This window comes from Rhinopithecus bieti, unplaced genomic scaffold (assembly GCF_001698545.2).
Source record: "Rhinopithecus bieti isolate Rb0 unplaced genomic scaffold, ASM169854v2 scaffold_24999, whole genome shotgun sequence".
NCBI lineage: Eukaryota > Metazoa > Chordata > Mammalia > Primates > Cercopithecidae > Rhinopithecus > Rhinopithecus bieti.
In genome coordinates this window covers 24607-34486 of record NW_016811342.1, presented here as the reverse complement: position 1 = coordinate 34486, position 9880 = coordinate 24607, and positions in this window count along the sequence as shown.

Sequence of the window (9880 nt, the reverse complement as noted above, 5' to 3'; positions counted from 1 at the left end):
TATAGCACTAAATGCCTGCATCAAAAAAGTAGAAAGCTTACATATTAAGGACCCAACATCACACTTAAAGAAACTAGAAAATTAATGACAAACCAAATTCCAAGTTAGAAGAAGAAAACAAATGACAAAAATAAGAACATAATCAAATGAAATAAAGACCAAAACTACAAATGATCAAAAGAATAAAGAGTTAGTTCTTCAAAAAGACAAAATTGATAAATTGCTAGCTAGACTAACTGCAAAAATAAGAGAGATCTAAATAAACAAAATCAGAAGTAAAAGAATAGACATTACAATGGGTACAACAGTAATAAAAAAGATCACTAAAAACATTTAAAAACAGCTAGACACTCACAAACCTGAAAACTTAGAAAAAAAATGAATTCCTGGAAACATACGACCTCTCAAGATAGAACCAGGAAGAAACAGAGTGCCTGAAAAGACCGATAGTAAGTAGCATGATTGAGTCAGTAATTTTAAAAAGTCTTGAAAAAGAAAATCTCAGGACCGGATGAATGCACAAATTCTACCAAATGTACAAAGAATTAATAATAATTCTCCTGAAACTCTTCCCCAAAACTGAGGATAATGAAATTCTTTCTAGGTAATTCTGAGGTCGTTATCACCCTGATACCAAAACTAGCCAAGGACACACAACAACAACAACAACAACAACAACAACAAAAACGATAAGCCAATATCCGTGGGAACACAAATGCAAGAATTTTCAACAAAATACTACTAAACTGAATCCAACATAAAATCAAAAAGAGAATATACCATGATCTAGTGGGTTCTATACCAAGGATGCAATAACGGTTCAAAGTACACAAAGTAGTATACATAATAGGTTACATGAACAACATTAAGGACAGAAACCTATGGTTATCTCAATAAATGCAGAAATAGAATTTAATAAAACTCACCATTTCTTCATGATGAAAATCCTCAATAAAATAAACATAGAAGTAACATTATAATGAATGAGAAAAATTCTTTTTAAGAACCGAAACAAGAAAAGGATGCCATTTTGACAACTCCTATTTAATACAGTATTGGAAGTCTTAGCCAAAGCAATCAGGCAAAAGAAAGGAAGAAAAGGCACCTAAACTAGAAAAATAAAATTAAATTATTCCTGTTCACTGATGATGTGGTGTTATATTTAGAAAGACCTAAAAACTCTACCAAAATCGTTTAAATATGATAAATGAATTGAGTAAAGTGTCAAGATACAAAATCACCATATGAAAATTAGTAGTGATTTTATACACAATGATCCAACTGAGAACCAAATCAAGAAGGCAATCTCATTTACAATAGCTCCAAAAAACAATAAAATACATAGGAACATATTTAATCAAGTAAGTGAGAGAGCTCTACAGGTAAACTACAAAACATTGATTAGACAAAATGTAAATGCCACAAAAAGAAAAGCGGCTCATGCTCATGGATTGAAAGAGTTAATATTAGTAAAAATAACCATACTGCTCAAAGCAATCTACAGATTTACTGCAATCCCCATCAAAATACCTGCATTATTTTTTACAGAATCAGATAAAAACTATTATAAGATTCATAAGAAAGGGGCCCAAAGAGCCAAAACAATCTTAAGCAAAAAGAACAAAGTTGGAGGCATCACTTTCCTGACTTCAAATTATACTGCAACACAATAAATAGTAACCAAAGCAGCATGGTACTGGTATAAAAACAGACATGTAGATTAAGGAAACAGAATAGAAAACCCAGAAATATGTAATCCCAGCACTTTGGGAGGCCGAGGCAGGCGGATCACAAGGTCAAGAAATCGAAACCATTCTGGCCAACATGGTGAAACCCTGTCTCTACTAAAAAAACAAAAATTAGCTGGGTGTGGTGGCGTGCTCCTGTAGTCTCAGCTACTTGGGGGGCTGAGGCAGAGGAATCGCTTGAACCCAGGAGGCAGAGGATGCAGTGAGCTGAGATGGCGCCACTGCACTCCAGCCTGGTGACAGAGTGAGACTCCGTTAAAAAAAAAAAAAAAAAAAAAACAGAAAGTCATATATCTTCAGTCAACTGATATTTGACTAAACCGATCAGAACACACACCAGAGGAAGAATACCCTGTTCAATAATAGTGCTGAGAAAATTGGATTACCATATACAGAAGAATAGAAACAGATCCCAATCACTCACCATATACAAAAATCAACTCAAGATGAATTAAAGAATTAAAGTAAGACCTGAAGCTATAAAAGTACTAAAAGAAGATGTAAGAAAAACTCTTCTGGGCATTGGTTTATGCAAAGTATTCATGACTAAAACCTCAAACATGCAATAAACAAAAGTAAAGGAAAATAGACAAATGGGACTCAAACTAAATAATTTTGGCACAGAAAAAAAAAAAAAAAAATCAACAGGGTAAACAGGCAACCTACAGAATAAAAGAACATATTTGCAAACTATGTGCCAACATGGAACTAATATTGAGAAGTTACAAATAACTCAAACTCAAGTCATCACAGTAATAAAAACAAAGAATCCCATGGAAAATGGGCAAATAACTAGGTCTTTTTCAAAAAAGACATACAAATAGCCAGCGTGCGTATTTTTAAAATGCTCAATATCACTAATTAGCAGAGAAGCAGAAAGTAATACCATGATGAGATATTACATTAGCCATAAAGGCTACTATTAAAAAGAAAAAAACATAATAAATGTTGGCAAAGATGTGGAGAAAGGGGAACACTCTATACACCTTCAGCAGAAACATATAAATTAACGCAACCTCTGTACAAAACAATATGGAAATTTTTCAAATAATTAAGAATAGAATCACCATTTGATTCAGAAGTCTCATCACTGGGGATCTACCCACAAAAAGAATTTATTATATTAAAATGATAGATACATTTGCATGTTTATTGCATCATACTCACAATAGCAAACCATCTATACAATAAGAGTTTAATATTCAAAATATATAAGAAATTCAAAGCAAAGGTAAATAATAATGACGATAACCCAACTGAAAAATAGAAAACTGACAAAATATTTTGGCAACAAATATACACAAATGACCAACAGGTATACGAAAGAGTGCTCAATATCACCTACCATCAGGCAGTTGCAAATGAAAACAATGATGAGCCATCACTTCAAATCTGTGAGGACTGCAAAAATCAGAAAGAAAAAAACAGAGAAATAACAGGCAATGTTTGTCATTGATGTTCCTGAGATTCCTGAAGCAAATTTTAATATCACCACTGCTCTCACACATTTCAGACATTATGGAAAAAGACAACTTTAAAAATGATCTAACATGCAGTTCCTCAAAAATAAAGATATTCTTGTATCCCACCAAAGCCATGGAAGAACAGGCATATCATGCAGTACCTTATAAGCCATAAAGAAGACTCTGACTCTCATGGTAATCTCAAAGGAAAATCACAGAATGGGAAGTCAAGTCCTTAGAGAATTTAAGGGTATGGGACAGAAGATGCTCCTATTTGAGAGCAAGAGGAAAACGTGGCTTTTTAGGAAACATTTCCATTGAAGCAGTGCCCCATATCACATTTTAAGGTCTGGCATTCTTTTTGACCTTTGTACCTCTGGTCTGTGTTATCTGCTTCATTCATGCTTACCTACCTGAATATTTGACTACTGTCTCATGTCTCTTCACATTCCAGGCCTCTTTTGTTTGCTCAAGGCATGAGATCAGATGAGGGTTAGAGACAGCAAGACCTGTTTTGTTAGAAAAAAGTAACATGACTTGCTGGGATCCTCCAATTACAAACCTAACACTATGTTCAGTAAAGAGGAGAGAATATTATAAAATATTCTAAAAAATTAATTTCTAAATACTGTTTTCTGACAGAACCTTTAGAATATTTAAAACATATTTTACATTTCTGGGCCCTTAGCTCTACTATCCAACAATATTGAATTTAAAATTCATGATGAATATTGGATTTCAATATTTGAGCAACAATATTTTATGCCACTGAATTTCTAGATTTCTACTAATCTAGAGTCAAGGATACAGATTAGCTGAAGAAAGGGGAAGGTTTCTGTTAAGATAAAACATCTTGAAGATTTTCTTTCTTTATTCCAAAAAAATCTTCAAGTTTTCCTCAAAAATATTGATCTAAAATAATTTAAGTGAGGAAAACTCCCAAAATCATTCTACAAAGGGAGCAAATAGAAAACTTAGGGTGTATTAGGAATTCCAGGAAGATGTTATTCTCACCTAGGGAAACCAGGTATCTGTATTTTTCTAACATCACATCCCTATATAAATTCCACTGAGCAGGATTCAGACATTCCCACTCCTTTTAAGATAATTCTACGGCCACATCCTTCAATGGTAGCAGTTTCTAAAACACACACACACACACACACACACACACACACACACAGCAAGTGACCATGGGCAGAATTCTTAATTTGACTCTAGGTGTTTGAGAGTTAAGAGAGTTGACTCTGTTTTACATGAGAGACTTGAATTACCCAAGAAGATACTGTTTAATACAGAAAGATTCTCTAATGTATTCCCTCATTCCGAGGAAAGAGAATGAAATAAGATCCACAAAGCCAGTGTAGGTACTATAGTTTTCTGAATGATGCAGCATACAATTCATGGCATAAACACAAGCATATACAGTTTTGAGTGCTATATTTACATTATACAGAGTAAGTTGTATATAGTTCTCATATGGAGAAGTCACAATAAGTTAGAAGGTACCTCTCATATGTTAATGTGTACATCAGTAAACTGGAGATTTTGTTAAAATGCGTATTCTAATTCAAGAGACCTGGGATGAAACTTGAGTTTCTGCATTGCTAACAAACTCATCAAAGATCCCAATGATTCTAGCTAAGAAAAATATTTTGTACAACATCTAGTAAGTGACAGAACCTGGGTTTTATCCCAGTGTAGAAGACCGGTAAACAAAGATGACAACCTTCATTTTCTGAAGCAAGGTAGTAACAAAGAGAAACTAATAAGAAAAGGCACTTCCAGATTAAATGTGATTGTTTATGCACATTGATCAGAAAGTCTCTCCAAGATACCCGCTAATGACAGAGTTCAAAGAAAAAGTAACTTTGTGGTGGAGGAATCCTTTAGAGAGCACCTTCACCAAGTGAATAAAACTATCAGGACAAATTGGTATCAGGTGATGATACATATAGGAGGATTCAACATGACTTCTGCAAGATTACTGGCCAAAAAACCTAAACCATAATTGGAATTTAATCACAAAAAACATCAATTTTATGTAAAACTCAAGCTACATATGTTTCCCATATTTTGTAATTTCTTTTTTTTTTTTTTTTTTTGAGACGGAGTCTCGCTGTGTCACCCAGGCTGGAATGCAGTGGCGCGATCTCGGCTAATTTCTAATAGTGTATTTAAATACTCCCTCTTTAGCCTCCTAGAAGGCACATTTTAAAAAATTAATCCCTTTTCCTACCTTCTGAATTATCCCAGGCAATTAATTCTATCCTTTTTAAGTGTGCATTTAAAAGTTATGTTCTTCATAGAGCTGATGGAGCAACCAAATGGAACATAAACAGTGTACTTTTCTCACTCACTGATATCTGAGGACCCAGCACCATCCCCCCAAAAATGTTTTATATCCCCACCTGCCCAGACTGATCTGTCAACAAAGAGAAGCTTTCAATGTTTCAGAGCATAAATTCAAGGTGAGAATTATTTGTGGTATGTAGGAAGCCTGGATGGAGAGAATGAAGATATAGAGGGAGAGTTACTTTAAAGAGGTCCTTTCACTGTCTTGAGAAGAAAAGGAAAAAGGTAGTTAAAATAATCTTGTTAGGCAGAAACATCAGAAGTGGAAATGGAAATGCTTGCAATTCTAGAGACATGACATTCTAGAAGAAAAAGTGGGCACAGTTTTCGACCTGGGACACACTTATCTGAGAATCTGCCATTTTTTCTCTCTTCTCTGATTCCTTCTTAGGAGAGATTAACCGAACAAATCTCACCTTCATCTTGAGAATGTCTGTAAAGGCATCAGGACAAACTTTTTACCTGGTGCTACCACACCCACAGGCAGAAGGACCTTAAAGCACGGAAAATGTTCTCTCCTCCTGGCCTTTGTGTAGAATTCAAAAACAATGACCTGCTATATAAAGATGAAATTGTGACTTTCTCATTTTTCTGCCCTCTAGTACTCTTCCTTGCCACAGACTCCAGTGGTTTCTGTTACAGCAATGGGAATATAGGCCAAACTGACTAGCCCCCTACCAAACACAAGCAGAGTAGCCTCTGTGATCTCCCTTTGGGGAAAAAGCTTAAAGCTTTTCAGCCCTCCTGAAAGAATTCGGGAGCCTGTGTGCTTTACCCTGGCCTCACCTTGGAATCACATAGGGCAATTAAATAGAACAACATGAACGATTCCACCCAGAACAATAGGTAGAATCAGCATTTCTTCAAACTGGCCAGATGCTCTTAAATGGAAGTTTGGGGTGAGAGCCACTTAGCTAAGCATTGCCTCTCAAACTTTCGTGTGCATATAAATTATTTGTTATTCCAGATCTCACTTGTAAGAAAATGTGATTATATTGTTTTGGAAGGGAGCTCATTAGTTAAATTTTTTTTTTTTTTTTTTTTTCTGAGACAGAGTCTCGTTGTGACGTGCAGGCTGGAGTGCAGTGACGTGATCTCGGCTCACTGCAACCTCTGCCTCCAGGGTCCAAGCGATTCTCTTGCCTCAGTCTCCTGAGTAGCTGGGATTACAGGTGTCCGCCACCACGCCCAGCTAATTTTTGTATTTTTACTATTGATGGAGTTTCACCATATTGGCCAGGCTGGTCTCGAATTCCTGACCTCAAGTGATCTGCCCGCCTTGGCCTCCCAAAGTGCTGGGATTACAGGCATGAGCCACCACGCCCTGCCCTTTGCCCTTTTTTTAAGCCTAGGATTACAGGCATGAGTCACCACGCCCTGCCCTTTGCCCTTTTTTTTAAGCCTAGGCTTGCTGCCAGTTGGGTTGCAGTCATCACTCACAGCTCAAGATGCTCACCTACCCCAACTTCCTGTGGCAGTAGTACAGGCTGTCCTGCAGTGGTGTGCGAAGGGAAAAGAGAGGTCTCATTCTGTGTGCCTGAGCCACTGCACAGAGGCTATGCAACTGGTGGGAGGGCATTTCACCCTTCATCTGCAGTGTGAGGACAGTTTTCGAACTTGTTGAGAGCAAAGTTACTTTTCACAGCCCCAAGCAGGCAGCTCTTGGACTCTGAAAGTAGAATGCTTTTTCTTTTGTCCCAGTTTTGCCTTCTTGGTTCACTGAACTCTCCCCTTTCCCAGGAGCAGCACTCTGTAGGGCTAAACTTCTGGGGAACTGCATCATTCTTGGGTCCAGCCAGCTCTGGGCCACGGCAGCCCTCCAAGCTGGCACTGAACAATGTCAGCGGCAGCTCCTGAGATGCAAAGATAGGGGAACTGAGGTTCCCAGGGCTAGAGTCAGTTCCCTGATGCCTGCATTTTCCCAGTGGCATTCTGACACAACCACTTGCATCTTAGTGGAAAGTGAGTAGCACGGTGTGAATCCCCAGTCTGGTGCTATGCTCTCAAGAGTTCTTGAAGTCAACAGCCATGTTAGTGTCAGGGTTCATAAGAGCAAAGGAGCTCTCCCACAATTCAGACCGTGGCAGTCCACAGGAGAAATGGAGGCTGCGGAAACATTTCCCACTTACCTGTCCTCAGCAATGCTGAGGCCCTCCAGGTTCCTAGCAGGTCTCTGCTGAGTTGGCCTCTTGCTTCCTTTTCCTTTGGCTCCTCAGATTTTTTCTGTGAGTTCTCAATTAGGTTCCAGTGTTCTTTCCTTGACATTCTATTTGAGGTATAATTACCAGTTCACAATATTTATTGTTCTTCCTAAGGAGAACTGACATCCAATGTCACAAGTTTACCATCTTGAGCCCGTTCCTTTTTTAAATATTTTATCTACATGTATGTTTTCACAACTACCATGCAATGTAACATTCCTTTGATGTCAAATTGTACAGATGTGCTATAATTTTTGTTACTGTTGATGCTGAATAACATGGTTTTGTTTCCTTTTTTGCACATTATTTAAAATACTAGATAGTGGATAAAATACCATCTCACACCAGTTATAAAGGTTATTATTAAAAAGTTAAAAGGTAACAGATGCTGCTGCCGGGTGCAGTGGCTCACACCTGTAATCCCAGCACTTCCGGAGGCCGAGGCAGGCTGATCATGAGGTCAGGAATTCGAGACCAGCCTGGCCAACATGGTGAAACCCCATCTCTACTAAAAATACAAAAATTAGTTGGGCATGGTAGCACATGCCTCTAGTCCCAGCTACTTGGGAGGGTGAGGCAGGAGGATCGCTTGAACCTGGGAAATGGAGGTTGCAGTGAGCCAAGATTGTGCCACTGCACTCCAGCCTGGCAACAGAGTGAGACTCCATCTCTAAAACAAAAACAAACAAACAAAAAAGTAACATGCTGCAAAAGTTGTGGAAATGGAATACTTGTACACTGTTGATGGGAATATAAATTAGTCCAGACATTGTGGAAAGCACTGTGGTGATTTCTCAAAGAAGTATAAACAGAAGCAGCATTTGACCCAACAATTTCATTATTGGGTACATAACCAAATAAATATGAATTATTTTATCATAAAGACACACATACACACATGTTCATTGCAACATTATTCGCAGTAGTAATATCATGGAATCAGCCTAAATGTGCATCAACAGAAGACCAGATAAAGAAAATGTGGTACATACACCATGGAATACTACATATCCATTAAGAAGAATAAGATCCAGTAATTTGCAATGATATGAGTTGCAGGTCATTATGATAAGTGAAATAAGCCAGGAAAGGAAATGCAAACATTACATGTTCTCAATTATTCGTGGAAGCTAATAATTAAAACAATTAAACTCATGGAGATAGAGGTAGAAGGATGGTTATTACAGGCTGGGGAGGGTGGTGAGTGGGGGGTTAGGAAGAAGTGGGGATAGTTTACGAATACAAAAAGTAAAACAAATGAAAAAGACCTAATATAACACAACAGGGTGACTATAGTCAATAATAACTTAATTGCACATTTTAATATATCTAAGAGTATAATTGGATTATTTGTAACACAAAGAATAAATGCTTGAGAGGATGGATACTTCATTCTCCATAATGTAATTATTATATATTGCATGTCCGTATCAACATATCTCATGTATTCCATAAATATATACACAAATATATATTTAAAAATATTTTTGGCCAGGCGTGGTGGCTTACACTTGTAATCCCAGCACTTTGGGAGGCCAAGGCAGGCAGATCACGAGGTCAGGAGTTCAACACCATCCTGGCTAACATAGTGAAACCCCGTCTCTACTAAAAGTACAAAAAATTAGCTGGGCGTGGTAGCATGTGCCTGTAGTCCCAGCTACTTGGGAGGCTGAAGCAAGAGAATCCCTAGAACCTGGGAGGTGCAGCGTGCAGTGAGCTGAGATCGCACCACAGCACTCTGGGCTGGGCAACAGAGTGAGATTCCATCTCAAAAAAAAAAAGTTTATGAGGAATCATAGTAATATTTTCATTTTTTTTTTGTTAGAGGTACAAAATTTCTACAAATTTAACAATACAGATTTTATATTTACTTTAACATTTTACAAAAAAAATGGAGTTAATAATTGAAAATGAAAGACAAAAAAATGGCTGGAGCCTTGTTATGGGTACTCAGGAATTTTTGTATAATTTTTATATCTTTGTTTACATTTTTAATTCCCATAATGAGTTTTAAATAAAAAATTTAAGGTTATTTTTAATAAAAACCTTCAAATACTGAACATTAGCCATGTTATGTAATAAAAAAAGGCAAATATCTTCTCATAAATTATAG